At 35.7% G+C, this 20,832-nt stretch overlaps 1 protein-coding gene and 1 long non-coding RNA gene across 4 annotated transcripts in view; one reads left to right on the top strand and one right to left on the bottom strand.

Annotated features, from left to right (window-relative positions):
- Window positions 1–20,832, bottom strand: part of GABA-B-R1 (gamma-aminobutyric acid type B receptor subunit 1) — a 178,083-nt gene that overhangs the window by 98,260 nt on the left and 58,991 nt on the right. The window lies entirely within an intron of this gene.
- LOC141426887 (uncharacterized) lies at window positions 1,226–6,880 on the top strand. 2 transcript variants are annotated; one of them, XR_012451266.1, is made up of 4 exons: window positions 1,226–1,316; window positions 3,338–3,455; window positions 4,912–5,046; window positions 6,461–6,880. It is a non-coding gene; the product is annotated as an uncharacterized lncRNA (long non-coding RNA). The 2 variants fall into 2 exon arrangements; XR_012451267.1 differs by lacking the exons at window positions 4,912–5,046; window positions 6,461–6,880 and adding an exon at window positions 4,106–4,729.

A 20,832-nucleotide genomic window follows, 5' to 3' on the forward strand; every position in this document is an offset into this window, starting at 1 on the left:
CCATAGGCGTAAAGTGGGGGTGATATTTTATTCTCATCCAACCCTATAGTGTGGGGTATCGTTGGATAGGTCTTTTAAAACCATTAGGGGTTTGCTTAGACGATTTTCCGATTCATGGATATGTTTACGAAAAATTCAACTTTAGAGTGCAAATTTTCATTAAAATTGAACGTCCCCCCCCCTCTAAAATCTAAATCGGTGGGTGGAAAAGTTTGAAAAAAATCAGGATGGTAGTAAGTATATCAAACTTTCAAGGTAAACTATAACGGTTAAGTTTGCTTGAAAATAATTAGTAGTTTAAGAATAAATAGCAGCCTAAGGTATAAAATATACCTAAACTATGGAAGATTCTGATAAAATACGAAATCCTTAGAAAAATATTACTTAATTCTTTCGTAATGGCATTTCGGGCGTGTCCGACATGCTCTTGGCCGGTTTTTGTGTATTAGGTATATTGATTTGAAAATCTAAGTGACATCAAGGCGGTCTTTTTTTTAATGTTTTTAATAATATTTAATACAGATGAGTCAAAACCTGCCTCAGCAGCAATTATTTGGAGTAATTAATACCAACCAATACGAGAGCGGGTCGATCGACCGCACAGCGTGCAAGCGGTATTACATCTTAATTACCAATTATTTCTTGCTATATCTTAAAAATTACAACTTAGGTAATGTGTCGAAAGCCCGAGTTTTATCCTGGTTTGTCTTTGTAGCAAATTGATAAGGTGCCGCTCTTAGTTTGTATCAATTAATCAAAAATGCACGCTGCATGTTGAGAGCGAAGCGAGAGCGGAGTCGTAAGCCAGAAGCTCCGTCCATATATCTTCGTAGGTACTCTTTTTCAGCCGCCATGTCCAATTTTGCGTCGTTCCTTGCTGTGTAACTAATCCGCTTCCCAAGTTACTAAGTACCTTCTTTCTCTTCATGGTTTTCCGATGCGTTCGAGCACAGAACAGAATAAAACTTAGCATTTCAGTTACTATTATTTAATAAACTGCAAATATTAAATTTTAGACATATTTTTATTGACGTCTATGAAAATAATCTCAGATAAGCAAAACATTTCGCAGAAAAATGTCGCAATTGAATCGTGCCTACGAGTATTTATAGAGGTGGTTATAAAAGTATTACGTAAGTGGTCAATATGTCGTCGACATCTTACGATTTGAAATGTGAATGGAATATCTAAAATAAAATTACTGCATTAATTAAACAAAAATATACATACAGTACCTATTTTACTACTTTCGTTATTGTAAAAAAATTGGCAGTGACAGTGAGTAAAATTTGTCAAGTCGACGGTGAATCACATAGGTACCTACTTATTTAATCTTGGATACATTATTTATTCAGTAATGCAGTAATAGCCTGAGCCGCTTAGCTTAAGCAGTACTTGTACAGCATTTTTAGCAACTCGCAAAGTATAAAGTTCCAACAGCCTACATCGTAATTGGCTGTTATACAAGAGGCAATGAACTCATAGTCGTAAGTATCACTTTGAATTCTACGGGCCCCGCCCCGGAGGTAAAAGGGACCAGTGAATTATTGATGTCAGTTTTGTGCAAGTAGATGGTGCATGCGTAGTCTAAGCAATGCCGCGGCCCTTCTATATAGGTGCCTTACCTACCGTTATTTTCTCTGTATTATATCATTCAAAATTGGTGAAAATAAATATTTTGTCAAATTCGCCTGAAAACAGTATCTTTGTGGCTTGCAGCAAACAAGTGCGTGGAACAATATTCATATATTATTCCCTTGTATAAAATACAAAGAATTAACAGAGGCCTCGTTTTTGTACTTATTGAATAAGCCGTATTTTTCAATTGATTTGCACTTACATATGACCGATTTTTTAAATATCAGTCGAAAATGCGGTGATTGGTAGAATTCAATTCGAATGCGGAAATAAATCTCATCCATTTGTGAGTGATAAAATCGATATGCAAAAAATACAACAATTTCATCATTACATACGAATATGCAGAAAGTTGGTCATAATAATTAGCAGTTTTTTAGTACGCATACGCATGTAAAAACATACTTAATGACGCCACAAATTAATTTGAAAGACAAATTGTGTTGTGTTTATAAATTCTTCCTATTTTTAGCTGATATAATTTTACTCGACCAAGTTTAATTATTTTTGGTTAAATTTTACTTATGGAAAAATAACGTTAAACGAAAACTCCGTTACAATCTGGCAATGACAGCAGTGAAAAGTTGCCTCCATTTTTATTTTCACAATCAACGAACGTATTCGATTAATAAAATAAAAAGACTGGTGAAGGGCAGCTTTACAGTGGTAATTTTCTACACTTTACTACTTTCTATTTTATACATTTTTCTTGAAAATTGATGTTTTTTACATTATTGGTTTCCATAAGCGGTACCCAGGAATAATTGAATTTATGAACCGCTAGCGGGTGTACGATGTCACGCCCTCTAGTGCTACAACTTTGACGGCTCTGTCAAATAATAAACGCCACAAAATAAAACTAGCTAATAGTTATTTATGCGACTGATACAAATAATGCCAAATGATGTACAGTCGCATACATACATAAAATTATCAACATGCCATATCATAAGTTCTCTACAATACGAGTATGTAAATATATACGTATTTTGAGTTAGTGGTTCTTATTTGTAGGCATAAAACCTCAGTTTCAATAAATGACTGACAGTGACCGTTATAGTTTTTTTAATCAACTCGAATATTATTTTCAGTGAAATACTTTAAAAAATAAAAAAACCGGCCAAGTGCGAGTCGGACTCGCGCACAAAGGGTTCCGCACCATTATCTATACAACATTAGACATAAGCAAAAAAAACAAGTTTGTTGTATGGAAACCCCCTTAACTAATTATTTTATTTTAATTTAACTTTTTATTTTTAAAGTAATTATACAACTTAATACTCTGTGAATATTTTAAGCGTCTAAATGTTGCCGTTATTTATTAATATCGAGCAAAAAACGGCAAAAAATCACGTTTGTTGTATGGGAGCCCACCTTAAATATTTATTTGATTCTGTTTGTCTGTTTAGTATTTGTTGTTATAGCGGCCACAGTAATACCTACATAATCTGTGAAAATTTCAAGGCCCTAGCTATTACTAGCTATTATTGTTATATGATTCATGTACTGACAAACAAGCCTATGTTCTAGTAAAAGTGCTGAACTATATTATTTTCTTTATTTGTTTATTTCACTAACACTACGGTAAGCATCGTACATTTAACTAACACCATGTACCTAACATATTTATAAGTAATACTAACAACTGATGGATCCTAGTTATCTGAATAAATAAGTTTTATTATTATTATTATTACAGCTCAAGAGATAGAACCCTGTGACGGACGGACACGCAGACAGACAGCGGAGCCTCAATAATACCTATAGGGTTCCGTAGACACCATTTGGGTACGGAACCCTAAAATTGAGGAGGCTAGGTACCATTGAGTAGTTTTCTTTATTTTTCCTTTTAAACTCTATATAATCGCTAACTAGGTGTTGGGAATCGATAAAATTTGAAATTATTACTATTTTGTCGATTAGGTATAATAATAACTTAATGAAGTATACAGTTTTACATAGATACTTTATGCCAAACTAAAAATAGTTCTTTATTCATAGTTCATACGTTTGATGTTTAAGCAAAATAAGTTAAAATTGAATACTAATTTAAATAAAACATTTAAATTAGTCGTGTACCCAACTTGTTTACGCTTCAACTGTCCTTTTGCCCGTCAGCGTTTGCCGTACTGAACAAATTTCAAGGATTATTTCACTGTTTAAATATTCCTGCTTCCTGAGTAACATTGACTATAAATTTGTACGACCCCATAAAAGAAAGGCGAACAGTTAAAATGTAGAGTAGTATCATTTAATTAGATGTCTCGCGGCTTGCATTAGGTACCTACTATATTTCAGTTAAACTTTAAACGAATATATTAATACTTTGTACATACTTAAGCTAATTTACTCGTATCTAGAATAAATAATTATGCTTTCTTTTTACTTCAATTTGAAGCATGCTCGTTTTGTATTCGTATTTCGTAGAGTAGGTACCTAGCCTACGCCATCCTGAATTATTTTGCAGGTCGCAGAGTTTCTGAGTATTTGGCGGAGAAACGCCAACATTGCACTACGGGGCCGTAAGGCAACATTGCCGGCCAGGCGGTCGCTGAGCACACAGAACCTTATAATAAAATTTGATGAGTGTACACTACCGAATATGCACGGCGTGCGCGTAAAGTATTTTTTAGGATATTGGCAATACAGGCCACATAATTCATCAACTCGTTTATTGCTTAGTTTCACCCTTGGTTTTACCGTAAATTTCAATAGATGATTGTGTTGGTTTTGTGTAATTCCAAATCAATAAGTCTTGGTTTTGATGCAAGAGTAATATTCTGAAATAAAATGTAAGTTTGATGATTGCTTCCCATCAAGTGCCCCGCATGCTCGTACCCCACTTATTTAAAAAAAAACTTGTGTTTACCTAATATAATGCCATATTGTTGTATTGGTGTTTTCCTCATGACGCGTCGTGACCGTTATTTCACGCTTGACTGTCGGGTGTGATGGACTACTCGTGTGTAAAACTCTTCCTCGTATTTATATGCCTTGTCCACTTTGCTTATTCAATTCAATTTATTATTAGATTTACATCCATTTTATTGGTAGCAAAAATCTTATATTTAGTAACTTAATAATAATGTAAGTAAACACAACTTATAATATAATAATAAATATAAAGAGTACAATACACAAAATTTGAATTAAAAAAATGTACCCATGTACCTATATTATATCTGCGGCTCTTGCTGTTGAAACTCTTGGGTCGTAGGGACACGAAGCTCACAAACTTTTTAAATAAAAAAAAAAAGCTTGTCTGTTCCACAGGTGACCACAGGGCTGGCTCTTTCCTCGGTCAACTTATTGGCCCTGCAATTGCAAGACAAAGAAGGAAACGCAGCTATAGCGAGCGCAATAGTAGCGAGCGATCCGGGTGATTTTTGTTAATATGGGTTTTTACGAGTAAGCTAATTTTAATCTATTTTTCTTTATTTTGGTAATGAATGACGTATTGTTAATTTATTTACTAACTGCGCCCGCGATAAATAAATTAAAACCGGCCAAGAGCGTGTCGGACATGCCCAAAATAGGGTTCCGTAGCCATTACGAAAAAATTAACCAATATTTTTCCAAGGATTTCGAATTTTATACGGAATCTTCCAAGTTTAGGTATATTTTATACCTAAGGCTGATATTTACTCTTAAACTACTAATAATTCTCAAGCAAACTTAGCCGTTATAGTTTTCCTTGAAAGTTTGATATACTTCCTGCCATTATGAATTTTTTAAAATTTTTCTACCCACCGTTTTTGATTTAAGAGGGGGGGGGGATGCTCGATTTAAATGAAAATTTTCACTTTAAAGTTAAATAATTTCAGAAACAAATCACTGAATCTAAAAATTGTCTTAGCAACCCCCTAATGATTTTAAAAGACCTATCCAACGATATCCCACACTATAGGGTTGGATGAGAAAAATAAATCACCCCCACTTTACGTCTATGGGAGGTACCCTAGAAAAAATGTTTTTTTTAATTTTTAATTATACCATTTTGTCAGCACAGTTTACCTAAATATCCGTGCAAAATTACAGCTTTCTAGCATTGATAGTCCCTGAGCAAAGCCGCGGATGGACAGACAGACAGACACATGGCGAAACTATAAGGGTTCCGTTTTTGCCATTTTGGCTCCGGAACCCTAATAATGGGGTAAATAACATTATCGACTTCAAATAAGATCTCAAACCAACATAAGGAGGCACTGCGCTGTGCCAAGAATGCTAGTGTCTCTTGCACGGCCCATCAAGCCCTTGCCACCACCGCCAGAACTCGCTGCCGCTGTCCCGCGTCCTGCGTGCTATCGAGACGTCTCTGATGGCGCAAAAGCAAGCTTCGCGCGCCTTGGCGAACATACCGGGCGCGGCAGAACCAAGCCAGCACAACGGGGTTCTAAATCCCAATTTACATCGCGAGCGGAGCGGACTCCGTACGGACTCAGTTTAACGTATAGCGATCGGCTGCATGAAAGTACATACCTACATCTAGCTATACATATAACTTGTACAGACATTCGACCCTCTTCAGCTTTATTATATGTAGGTATAGATACACATATATATATATGAAACAGAGTATCGTTGAATACAATACATAGTTAAGTTATAGAGAAGTAGGTACAAATATGCCTAATGTTAATTGGTGAAAATTGTCTTCTGTAACTGTTTTTTTTTTCTTATTATCTGTTTCCAGCAGGTGCATATTCATTAAAATCTCACCATTGCTATTTAATACTGCAAATTTCCCAATGCTCTGTAAATTGTGTGATGTAAAACAAGTGCTGCCAAAGCGGAATACAGTAAAAGCGTTACTTAATTTCAGCGCCAGAATACCTATAGCTAAAACAACAACAACATCCACAGGGCAATTAAATTCATCAAGTGAACCATTCATCAAGTCAATTATAAAGGTAAAAATAGAAAAACAATATAGATGAAAAAACCACCAAGCTTGAGTCGGACTCGCTCGTCGGTTGCGTATAAATTTGTAGGTCTGTATGTCTGATTCACGATTTAAATGGCCGTACCTAAGTTAGGAATGCAGTGTTAAGTCATTTTAAATGGTCATCGATCTGATAATAGAATTAAACGTCTTTATTTATAAATTAACTAACCTAAAACCTAATTAACATAAACTTGGAAAGCCCATGACTTTGTCACTTCAAAGTTCAATTCTCAAAAATGGCTGAGCCGATTTTGATGAAACATGTCTAAGAACCTAGCGATTGTTCTTAGACATGTTTCACCTGCATTCGAATAAAAAAAACCGCAATCAAATCGGTCTACCCGTTTAAAAGCTACGGTGTCACATACAGACACACAGATACACAGACACACATAGCGGTCAAACTTATAACACCCCTCTTTTTTTCGTCGAGGGTTAAAAATCATTTTTTTAAATAATTAAAAAGAGCCTGTCCAGGATTTTTTTAGCAAACCCATTTCTAATATAAGTACTTACCTAATTTCTTACATACTAAGGGGCTGTTCCACCACCCATTGATTAATATTAATTGACGGATAAATTTAATCAATGGATTACGACTGCTAACGTCATCTAGGAGGTTCATCGCAGACTAATCCAATAGAAAATGCACGATGAACCTCCTAGATGACGTTAGCAGTTCCGTAATTGTTCGAAAAGTTAAAAAAGACCGTTTGGACTATTGTGATGAACGCTGGGGCTAACCTGAGTTTACGGTGTTTATTGTTTATTATTTACTAAAGGGGTTCCGTCTGTTAATCATTCTAGCAGGGAACGCTAAAAATACTTGGGTAGGTAAGGTAGGTAAAATGATAACACATTTCGTTATATGGCTATAGTATACAAACAAAGCAAATATTTGAGGCGTAACGTGAACTTGCGAACAGTTTAGCTCGTAATCAGATCTTTTGAATTAGGTACTGTAGGGACTTTAACTTGGAAAGAGCTTAGGTAAAGGGGATCTACGCGCGTGACTTTAAACTCAGTTCAAATAAAAAGGATATTTCTTCAATATTTAGATTTATTGTACTTAGAGCTTAGCAATACTTTACAGAGATAAGCCCAGCCGCTCAGGCTGTCGGGGGCAATCTGTGCTCCGGCATGTATACCGCTGTCAATCTCTTTTTAAAATCAAATTCTAGAATCATACAATACAAAAATACTATCATTATACATAAGTAATACAGTCAATCTAACGTGCCAGGTGGTCAGTTTTACCACCTGCCAGCGGTGTACAGCCTAGTTCCTACAGTACTCTGAGGGTTTCTATTTACTTATATTTCCCTACGTGGATTATAGGGGCGGTCTCCGCTATGCCAGGCCCCAAACAGAATCGGCGCGCTACGGGCGTCTCCCATTTGTCTTGCCACTTCACTTGGCATTCAACTGTCAAATATGATATTCTTGCTAAGTAATCCATTATTCGTCACATAAATAAACACAATGTTCTTTACTTAAAGGGCTATTACTACGAAGCTGAAAACATTCGTTTTCCGTCGCCCACAAACATTTAGTAAAAGTAAAAAGAAGTGTGTAACGCTATCTGGGATTTTCCGCAGCAAACAATAACTAAGTTAAATGAACAATCTTAGCTGGCCGAATCTCTTACTAAAATAAAACTGGACGTGCCTACAATCCAAATCAAACGTCGACTAAGCTCTGTATCCTTGACAACCGTCAGTGCTCTTGTTTTTTCTCGTCTCTCCCATTATTTGTAAGATCATCTGTGTGGGTGTAGGTCATACTGTAGGCAAACATTGGATATTACCGCATTTTAATTAAATTGTTTTGTAGATAACCGTCTCATTTGCTGACAATTGTTTTAACAAAATTGTATCACATGGTTCAATTAACAGAATAATACGGTATTTGACAACTCCTGAGTTTGCCATATCTTAATATTATTATGAAAATATAGATAAACAGATAGTGATTAGCGAAGAGAAAATTTAAATCGGTTGAAAATTGGATTTATAGTATTATGATTGGTTTTTTGGAGTCTTTTTGTATTTTTTATTTCAACTTCAAATTTGTTTCTTTTACGGGTATCCCGTGAAACCATATCGAAAATACAAACTGAGACATCTGGTTTTTCTGTGCATCCATGTCTCAGTTTGTATTTTCGATATGGATTTATAGTGATTTTTTGAAAAATCTATATACCTGTCTCTTTCTCAAACGCTTTTCTCTATGCAGCAAGTATGGCGGTACTGGCGTGTGACGTCACATACCAGTATGTCTTTCTCTGTCTAATCTTGAATTTTAAACCTTTGTAACTTTGTTATTTGTAAAGGTAGCTTAAAAATTGGTTTTCTATTCGATAACAGCCTACCACCACCTATTGTGTAGTTTTAATTTATAAAACATAGACAAAATAGTCAAATACCAAATTGTATGTGCGCCCAATGCACAAAAGCAAAAAAAATGTAGAATAAGTAATTTGCAGGTTCTGTTTGTAGGTCATGCTTATTTATTAAAACGGCCTTGCGTAAATTTACGACCCGGCATTGTTACAGCTTGTTTCTTCTTATGAAAGCAAAAATAAAAATGTAGAAAGTGTGAATCGTAAATTTTCACCTACCCAAATGGAAAAGTTTTTGCATTGTCCATTGTTCGTTCTTTAGGATTCCCTAATCTATCTAACACGGAACCTTACGCTGTCTCTATGGTGGAGATTTTTTTCCGTTCACTATCATTTTGCATAGGTGAATTGATTTAGTTTAACAGCTAACAAATTAATTATGTATGCAAATACTTACTTTTTACTAATATCATAAATGCGAAAGTACTATTGCCTGCCTTTCTGTTTATGGCCCGTTTTTGTTTTGCATTCCTTAAGGTCGCAGTTCTAACCTAACCTAACCCACTGTACTAGCAGCAGTTCGTTTTTTATTAGGGTCACTGTTCTACCCTAACGTTACTTTACTGTCTGAAGTTAGTTTTTCTTAGGATCTCAGTTCTAACCTAACCTAATCTTTTTCTTAACCAAGTTAACCTGAGCTCCAGGCACCTCTAATTATTCGTAATAAAGTGTTTACCAAAGGATGCATTTTATTAAACGTATTTTTGTCAAACACGGTTTTGTCAAATGACAAAAATAATAAATGAGTAGTTTGTCAAATAAAGAGTTTGTGAAATTACCAATTTGTGAAATGTGGTGTTATAAAACAAAACGATTAATTTGTGAAACAAAAGTTTGCAAAACGTTGTTTGTTAAATACATTTTTGTTGAAACGTTTGTGGTTAAATGATGAGGATACCTATACACATGAATAAATAGCGATATTCACATAAATCCAAACAATTACTGTATCACTAATAATCTCGGATTCCATTAATGACTCTTTGTGATGAACTTAGAGGGAACTGTCAATCTCGTTAGAGGGATCCCAAGTTGGAATAGTTAATACCTGTGCTGCCGTGGGGTATTAGTATGCATGGCGCTTAGCCTGGCTACACACGGCGTGTTGACGCGCTGCGATGATTGCGTTACGCGTTACCGTGCGTATCATGGTGGATCAGGGGGGGGGGGGCTCGCCTGACACGTACATATCACGTAACGTGACTTACACCATTACACGCTCTGTAATGAAACTATTCTAAGGAACGTAGGTATTGGAACTCGAGTATCAAGAAGAGCAGCGTATTCAGGAGTGCGACGTTAATTTCTTATTCATAAAGGAAATTCAAAATTGACTCTTGAGTACATGAATTCAGTTTAATAACACGGCTTTGTTAATTATCCAACTTCAGTGAGGGAATTATACGCGTCACCTTTATTTACAATTTACGATATAAATGTAAGTATGCGTTATTTCAGTATATATTATTTTATACCTCTATATTTACTATCATATTTACTGCTTTGTTATAAATAAGTATGAAAATATAAACTTAAATGACCATAACATGATAATTTTGTGAAAGTCAATTGAGAAGAATGTGGATTGTTAAAATTGGAGTTTGGGTAAGTAAATTACGTAGGTTACAAAAAAACAATGGGTAATTCACCCCTGTTTCATTTTGTTTCAATAAGTGTCAGTGGCGTGGCGCTCAAACGATCGATTACTACCGAATACAAGTGTCGTAAAGGTTGTGTACCGAATCTAAATTTTCAGGACTACATCCGAAGACTAGCGTCACTTCTCTGACTCTTCGGGTTGCCTAGCTAAAATGTTGATTCTACGCCAAATTTTTGGTTAACCTTCTCCAAAAAAAGCAAAGCAAATATATTTTACAATAAAATTTGATAAAGTAAAAAATTAGCAGCATTATTATGTAGCTAAATTAGCAAGCAAGCTAAATTAGCTAAACAAGCTACAGTTTAAAAGTTTGATAATCGATGTCACCCTAAAATTCGTAGACATCCTTATTACTGCAGCATCCATACCAATTCATCTGCATAAAGTACATACTTATGCATATATGTTATAAGCCACGGCAGATAAATTGATAATTCCAGTACCAAATTAGTAATTCAATATATCGTTGGTAATTTTCACTGGGCGTTAATGGCGGGCGAGGCCACACTGAAATGGACGGTTCTATCCGTGCTAATTACTATTAATTAGTGTCACGTCAGCCTAATAGCGCATCGTGTGAATAATCAAAAAGATCTTCTCTATTTTTAATTAACCCCCGCAAAAAGAGGGGTGTTATAAGTTTGACCGCTATGTGTGTCTGTGTGTCTGTATGTTTGTGTGTCTGTGTGTCTGTCTGTGGCACCGTAGCTCTTAATCGGATGAACCGATTTGAATGCGGGTTTTTTATTTGAAAGCAGGTTTTCTAGCGATGGTTCTTAGACATGTTTTATCAAAATCTGTTCAGCCGTTTCAAGAATATCAGCTCTTTTGTTCGCTGCGGTACGAATCTTAGACGCATAATGGATATTTACTTTACTTTCAAACATATTTGGGACCAAAAAATTTGAAACACCCATGTATGCTATAATATAACTAACTATGCCAGCCAGGATATCCAGAATACTAGTAGGTTTTTCTCTCGATAAAACTATATATAAAAATAGCAGATAAGTATATCGCGTTTGGATTCGTTTTGATCAGTATTTGATTCTACATACAATGCACAATGGTGGCAACAGGATGAGCTGATGCTGCAACCAGGATATCCAGCACCCTAGTACACTCTATAATAACCTAACCAACGAAAAGTTGGAAAACCCCCGACTTTGTCACTTCGAAGTTCAATATCTCAAAAACGGCTGAACCGATTTTGATAAAACATATCTAAGAACCTGTAAACATGCTTTCAATAAAAAAAACGCATTCAAATCGGTCCACCCGTTTAAGAGCTACGGTGCCACAGACATACAGACAGACATACAGACACACAGCCACACATAGCGGTCAAACTTATAACACCCCTCTTTTTGCGTCGGGGGTTAAAAATAATAGCACATATGTCGTGTTTGGATTAGTTTTGATCAGTAATTGATTCTACATACAATGCAGTGGTGTCAAAACGAGTTGATGCTGCAAGTCGCGGGCAACAGCTAGGTAGTGCATAATTATTTTTTAGTTTTTAGTTGTATTTTTTGGCGGCGTTTTTTTGTCGGGGGTGTTTTTGTTTTTATTGGTTATGCTTCGAAATATTGGTATGTTTTGCTCGGAACTTCTAATAATAAGTACTTAATAATACCAAGAAGTGTAACATGAAACTACCATGAGGCTGAAAATATTAAATAGAAATAAATAATTATCAAATATAAATAAAAAGTGGTCAGCTATATACAGATGAGGTAGAAATAGATCGTAGGTACTAATTGTATCCCAAAAAGAGCTTATCTTTGTTTAAATTGTCGCATTACATTTCGTTCGTTTTTTGTTTCCCTTTAAATCCTCAAAGCGAAGACACCGCGATTTTAATTGGTAAATGGTTCTTTTCAAATTTGTCACCTTATTGAAGGAAAATTGCAGACTAGCAATTTGCAAAATGAATCTTTTTGCAAATCGCAATAACCATAGCATCTCTGAATAGGATAGCATTTAATTGTAATAAATTCAAACTTTTTCATGTTACAAACTTTTTGACCTGATTTTTTACCGAAACAACGCAAAGCCATTTATTGCAGATACGGCATAAAGCTGAGTCAAGTACAAATTTGTCTTCAAACTTTGCTGTCTACTGCAATTAGGGAGCATAATTTTTATAACGGACTTTTGATTTCACCAGGTTGTTGCGTACTTTTGTTCGTACCTGACCAGAACAAATTGTGCTTTATAAGTTCAAACGATTCTGTACCAACGTAGAGAGTTTCGTCAGAGTTTCTCTTGTTCAGGGGTTTCTTTAACAGTGCAACTTCTACACAAAATGTGATAAAAATATGTAATTACGTATTAATAATAGGTACATTTGTAAGGTCAACTCAGTCAGACATGGTGTCGTCACCTTCAGATATCTCGGTCGCTCCAAGCCGACTTCTAACAGAGTTAAATAATATAATAACGTAATTCTTAGTAGTCTGGCGTAGGCGGCTTATATAATATACACATACTCGTATAAATCTATATAATGATTTTTAAGAATAAATAAGGTTACGTAGAAAATACGAATGTTGGTACGAGGGTTGTCTTCACTTTCATCCATGTCCTTCAAAAAACGTGATTAATATATCTAAATAAGTTTTTATAAAGTTTATTATTAGTTATTTTTTCATCAAACAAGCCGGGCATCAGTCAGAGTTCATTTGAACCACGGTCAATATCGTCACATAAGTAGTAATTTTGGTAACTCGACTCATCCTACGCAAAGTTTGTTGATAATAATGCGGGGCTTACCGTGCAACCACTCCGAGCAATGAAGCGCTTTAAGCTTTTGGCCCTTTGCCGATCTTGGCTGAACAGTAGGTACTTGACGGTAAACTATAAGATGGTCACAAAGAATTTTTCTCACAAAGAAGCAGACGTTTAACGATTTATGAAACCATTTTACGCATGATGGTTTACAGGAGCGTTATTAAAAACTTGTTTTTGGCAAACGTCCGTTTTTGCCGACAAAGTCTGTTATTGGGAGGGAGGATGCCAATATAAGGGTGCTACATCATCGACGGGAAATCGTGTATAAACTCACTACATTTATCAACGAACTTGTTTCGATCATGTCAATAGTGGCGTGAATGGGTCCTCCATCAGTCTATAAATGATAGCGCATCTATTACATTGATCAAATTAAGCAGCACGAGAATAGAAAGATGGATGAAGGTTTCATCGCTGAATAGTTGCGTATCAGATGCTCAGGAATATTACGGACGGTGTCTACTAAGACTTCCATTACAGCATTTCATTTTAAAATAGTTAAGCATACTCGTACACCTGTTGACTTTAACTAAATTTTAAAGTCAATGCCGCAAAATAGACGCCGATAAACACAATGATTACGTAAAAGTATCTATAAATATTATAACGCATAAAAATTTGCCATTTTCGTTATTTTCTTGACAGTTAAAGCAAGGAATTTAATCTTATTTAAACTTTGCTAAATTTACTACAGGTACATACTTAAGTCTCTTATAAATCGGTTAAATACTGGTAATAACGTTTTCGTGTCAACGGCTTTAGAAAGTTTACAAAATATCTTTAGTTTTCAAGCCTGTTTTATAATGTATTGCAAACAAAGGTAAATAGTACGTGTTGCAATTTTAACTGTTTATTTATTCACACAACGTGCCAGCAAACCAAGCTATACAAGAATAAAGTGTTCGAGAACTGGCAGTGTAATTGTCTCAAGCTTCATGTTTCCTTTGTAAATAGCATCCCTCTTCTTCCACTTACTAGCTTGCTTCGGGCCACTCACATTATTCTTTCAGAGATACTTCGCGTCTCATTAAGGAAATTGTGTTTGAATTTAAATAAGACCCCTGGAATCTCATTATTTCACTGTTAAAGTGTATCTCTTATTCAAGTTACGGTTCAACTTAGATCAAATATATAATTAATAATTAATAGGTAATTTTATTGCTAACATTTGACTGCTAAGCAGCATAGCGGCCTAAAGTACAAAATTAAGTAAAGTACTGGTTGGTCAAAATCATAGGATCATGTTCTAATGAGTATTTGCCGTAGCACCTTAAACTATAACAGCACTTGGTAGCCGCGGTGGTGAATGACTTTTGACTATCATGCAAATCGTGTATCCAAATATTATGAGATTAATGGGGTGTTATGCTTGCGGCTCACCTAAACCGTCAAAGTTGTTTGAGTCGATAGATAAGGCCTCAGGCTTACGCTTGTGAACTTAAGTGATCAAATCATTCCGGGGCCGAGCCGTAGGACGAAGGTAGTGCGGACTTATACATATAATTGAATTAGTTTGGAGACTAGTTACCTACGTCACCCGAAACTTGAAATAAAAGAATACTTCATAGCTAACAAGGCGTATGCTTAGCGGTAGAGAGATGGTGCGGAAATCTGGTGAATCAATTTACTCTATGCTGCGGTGCGGGCCCGGGTTTGCAAAAGAATCTCATTTCAGGAAGTAAATAAAGACAGGTTCTACGAGTAGCACAAGGGGCGAAGTGTGAAAATGAAATTGTAGAATACTACATATACCTCTATAATTCCGTAATCATCATCATCATCATCATCCCAGCCTATATACGTCCCACTGCAGGGCACAGGCCTCCCCTCAGAATGAGAGGGCTTGGGCAGTAGTTCCCACGCGGGCCCAGTGCGGATTGGGAACTTCCATAATACTTTTATGAAAAACCTACACTGTGACAAAGTAAGGGAGATCTGGAAATCTATAAATATAGAGTCATTATTTATGTACAAATTTGTGTACTTTGTCAAACGAAAGTGGGCTCCATTATCGAGACTTCATAAACATGATTTATTTGAATCCTGATTTATTTGAGTATGTTTGTTTGCCAGTGCTATTTATACGTTTTTTATCCTGTTTCGTGTTGATGGAATATTTTCAAATAAAAATAATTTTTTAGATGTTTTATAGAGTAAAACTAGTAATTATTTTAGAATTGTTTGAGGTGAGGGTCCAAATAAGATAACGTTTAGTTTTTTTGTTGACATCTTTGAATCTTTAGGGGCAATATTTAGAAAGAAAGAAGTAAGAAAATACATTTATTCACAACAAAAGACACAAAAATACTATTAAGTACAAAATAAACAATGCGTATTTCTGAACAATGCGTAAATTATGGTCTCCGCTTAAATTAATCTAAAGATAATATATTACCTCTATCTATATCGAATAATAGATAAATACAGGAGTTCCGCACTACTCCAATATTCGCTGTAAAGTGATATTGAAACATACGTTTTCATTATAATTTAATTTGATTCGTACAACGTATTTACTGGAAGGAATGTAAAAAGATTTCCTGCGAGGAAAAAGGCCACAAAAAGGAAAAAGTGTTGAACTACTCTTACATTATTCGAGTGTAATTCTTTTCCGGCGTAAATTTTACTCATGGTTTAGGACGTAAGCTTCCACAAGTGCAAATGGGATTTCCCCTTTGATACCAGGTACGTTAATTTAAATCACTATTCAAGGTACGTTCTTTACGTCGTTCGATGAACTGCCAGATCTTTAAAGATTATCCACGTAGATAGCGTCAGGTTAGAGACCTGTTAGGTAAATAAATATCTGTTAATTGGTCTTATTAATTTCAATTATATATAATTATTTCATTGGTAATCATAATCAGTCCATACTTAGACACTTAAGTACTACAATCCGTGAGCTCTTAGAAAAAGCTTCGGGTTTCGGGGGAAATCGGAAGGATTCGTTAGTAGAAAATGAAAATTGTCTTTTTGACGTAGTAGCAATCCATCAAGCAAAGAGTGCACTCGTGTTTTCATTGATTTATATAGAGCAATTAAAACCACCACTTACTTATTTATTTATTTAGTTTGTTATTTTTCGGAAATTGATTTCCATGGGGAGTCAACTTAAACAGGGTATTTCTGTGAATAGCCAATAACGGGAAATTGTTTATAATGTATATAAATATTTTGTAAAGAAGCTGAAAGCTTCAAGAAAAGTGTTGATCGTCAATATTTTAATAAGGTTCAAGACCGAGTTATAGAGGCAACGGGGATTTCGAATAGTACATTAAAAAAATATTAAACGAAAGCAGATCAAAAAAAATAATTTGACATACCCAAAAGAAGTAATTATACTAACAACAGCTCTATATACTTCCAAATAAAAGTAGTGTGTTTAAGCGGGGTGTTCTCTATTTAAATTAACGACGGAAGAATACGAAAATGCTAATTTTATTTTATTTGTATCATGACAAAAAGTCATATTGTATTAAAAATTAGAAAAAGAATAAAGAAGCGTAATATTATTACAGTAAGGTTTAATTTGTACTGATGATTATTCTTTACATAACTTTTAACGGTAACTTTGAAAAGTTTTGCAAATTGACAACAGAATAGAGCCGCATATCACGATCGCGAGTCATCGTCTATACCCGAAGCGTGCTTCTAAAATCCGAAGTTGTTTTTAAGAGCTCACGGAGTGTACATGATACTGGGAAAATATCAACTTATCATCATTTCAATAGATACAGTCACCAGCATTAATATCTGCCACAGCGGAGCGTGCAAAAATATCTGACACGTCCTTCCGGCCCTAGAAATAGAGTCGTATCAGGTATTTATGCACGCTTGTTGTGTCAGATATTGGTGCTGTTGACTGTACACTCCGTGAGCTCTTAAAAAACCTTCGGATTTAGAAGCATGCTTCGGGTATAGACGCTGACACGCGATGGATGACGGACGATGGATTGATGACTTTTTTTTTATGATACAAATAAAACAAAATCAGCATTTGCGAATTCTTCCATCGTTAATTTAAATAAAGAACACCCCGTCTTAACACACTAGGTACTTGTTTGAACTACGACATTTGAATATTGAAATAATTAGCAAAACCTACAGTTTCTTCTGGCTCTATTCCTCAGTCCCATGAGACACAATCACAGCACTTTCACAGTTTTTTATGAATAATTTAGAAGAGCGCGCGCCGGCTGGCATACATTTTGACCTGTCAATTTTGCGAGTGCGAGACTGACTAGTGGCGTCGCCGCGCTGGAGAAAGCGGAAACTTCATTCAGCCAGCATGTTTTTGAAATGAGCAAAAGGTTTTAATGCACATAATATTGATTATATCTGCCCAATGTAACGTACACTACTTTTATTTGCAAGAGCTGTTGTTATACTGTATCTACTTCTCTTGAGTATGTCAAATGAATTTTTTTGGTCTGCTTTCGTTTAATTTTTTTTAATGACTTTTCGAAATTCCCGTTGCTTCTATAACTCGGTCTTGAACCTCATTAAAATATTTACGATCAACACTTTTCTTGAAAGTTTCAGCTTCTTTATAATTTTTTATATTCGACTGGATGACAAACGAGCAAGTGGGTCTCCTGATGGTAAGAGATCACCACCGCCCATAGACACCTGCAACACCTCAAGTGCCAGTAATTTCACCGGCTGTCTTACTCTCCACGCCGAAACACAACAGTGCAAGCACTGCTGCTTCACGGCAGGATTAGCGAGCAAGATGGTGGTAGCAATCCGGGCGGACCTTGCATAAGGTCCTACCACCTGCAAAATTATTTTATATACATTATAAACAATATCCCGTGTTTATATTTACAGAAATACCCTGTTTAACTTGACTACCCATGGAAAACAATTTCCGAAAAATAACAAACTAAATTAATAAGTAAGTGGTGGTTTTAACTGCCATGTAAATCAATGGAAACACAACGAGTGCACTCTTCGCGTGATGGATTGCTACTATGTCAAAAAGACAATTGTCATTTTCTACTACACGAATCCTTCCGATTTCTCCCGAAACCCGAAGGTTTTTCTAAGCGCTCACTGATTGTAAACAGTAGAAGCATAGTAAATACACAAGTAACTGCAGTTGAATTATGTTTACATAGAAAACTCATTGACATATTTAAGTGGTGAATGAAAATATGCAGATCTAAGTATATTTATATTCACTAACAGCCTTACAGCCTTATTCATAAAAAGTTAGAGCCTCCTTGAAGGCTCCTTGAAGGCCCGATGCTAAAAAACATGATTCATAAACGTCTGTTAGCGCTAATCAGTCGATCAAGGCTCTGCTAAAGTTAGAGGACCGTAAACCCTCCTTTATCTCTCTGCTAAGTCACAAAATGGCCGCCACAAGTTTGAACAGCTGACTTTGACTAGAGCAAAAAACCATAGGTACCGAAGATATTTATAGTGAAGGCAGGGCTACGCAGATTAAAAAAAAAACAGGAAAATTTATTTTCAGGAATTTGTATTTAAAAATCCTCTAAATTAGCAACAATAAATTAACAATAAATATGAAAAAAAATAAGGATGATTAACATAATTATGGCTTTTTGCACAACATAAACATGCGGATCGGAAATGGCGGGAAAACAAACATCTCGCCTTTTATTTTTTTTCTTGGTAATTTTTGCTGTCATCTAGGCCTGTCATTTGTTTTTATGATTAGGCAAGATTAGTGATTTGTCAAGGTGGCCAACATAACGCGTCTAATCTGTCTATCAGCAGCTCAACAACTAGCAGACTGCTAGCAAGCGTTTATGAATCATACTTCTTGACAACCGTCTAACAAGCTTAATCAGTCTGCTAAGTAACAGACCGATCAAACCTCAATTAAGGAATAAGGCTGTAAGTATTTAGGTGTTAAATTTTAATAGTCTGTGATAGTCAGTAAAACAACTCATGCTCCGCGAGACTGACAAGCGTGGAGTACTTAAATCTTTATATTTTTTAGGCTTTTTTTTCTATTAAAGCTTGTAACAAAATGGTCAAAAGAAAGCAAGTATATTACAGAAATTGCCCTATATAAATTTAGGTCCAATTTGTAGATACACTGCTATTATCGCTTGGATGGCGTATCGCAATTAGTCAGGATGTATCTAACTAATCTCGTGATACAGAGAGTTATTAGCCAATGAGGATGCGAATACCAATTACTGTTGTTACCTGTCATCCGACCGGGAAATTACGGAATTCAGGTCACCTCTTCGGATTGATCGCATTGACGAAAGTGACGACGTTAGGTCCACAGATTAACATGCGCCGTACACAAAATGTGAGCAAAAACGGACTGTTCCCTCTAAATTTATTGGCTCTAGAAGTATAACTCTTTTAACAAAAGTGATAGTTCTAATTGAAACAAATAGAAAAAACCTGCCAAGAGTGTGTCGGACACGCCGAAAAGTAGGTTCCGTAGCCATTACAAAAAAAAGTAGGCAAACCTTGGCTTATCGGTGATACTTGGTAATTCGGTGATACAGTATCACTGACACTGCTTTATGTATCTTATTAAGTCGATAAATCGATGGCTGCTGTCAGTTTTGATGCTCGCAAATCTTAAATCCGGTTTGCCAGCGATTTAATTGCTTGCATTTCCCAATTGTGAGCTCAACATAAGATAATAACGCAGTATCACCGAATTACCAAGTATCACCGATAAGCCAAGGTTTGCTCTAATATTTTTCTAAGTATTTCGTACTTTATACGGAATCTTCCAAGTTTAGGTACCTATATTTTATACCTTAGGCTGCTATTTACTCATAAACTACTAATAATTCTCAAGAAAACTTAGCCATTATAGTTTTCCTTGAAAGTTTGATATACTTACTTACTACCATCCTGATTTTTTTCAAATTTTTCCACTCGCCGGTTTAGATTTTAGAGGGGAGGGGTTGGATTTTAGAGGCGTGGGGGGACGCTCGATTTTAATGTTTTTTTTTTTGTTTTTTTTATTGTTACATTTTGTCGGAATAGCTTACATATATATCCGTGAAAAATTACAGCTTTCTAGGATTGATAGTCCCTGAGCAAAGCCGCGGACGGACAGACAGACGGACATGGCGAAACTATAAGGATTCCGTTTTTGCCATTTTGGCTCCATTTTGGCTCCCTATTATCAGGTATGCAACGACAGTTTTCGTTTGTGTAGCTTACCAACAGAAGGCCATTGAAAGCATGTAAAAGCGGACATTTAACTAAAAAGCAATTTTTTCGGTAAGTATATAAAATCATCATCATCATCATCCCAGCCTATATACGTCCCACTGCTGGGCACAGGCCTCGTCTCAGAACAAGAGGGCTTGGGCCATAGTTCCCACGCGGGCCCAGTGCGGATTGGGAACTTCAAACGCACCATTGAATTGCTTTGCAGGTTATTGC

This window comes from Choristoneura fumiferana, chromosome Z, assembly GCF_025370935.1.
Source record: "Choristoneura fumiferana chromosome Z, NRCan_CFum_1, whole genome shotgun sequence".
Lineage (NCBI taxonomy): Eukaryota > Metazoa > Arthropoda > Insecta > Lepidoptera > Tortricidae > Choristoneura > Choristoneura fumiferana.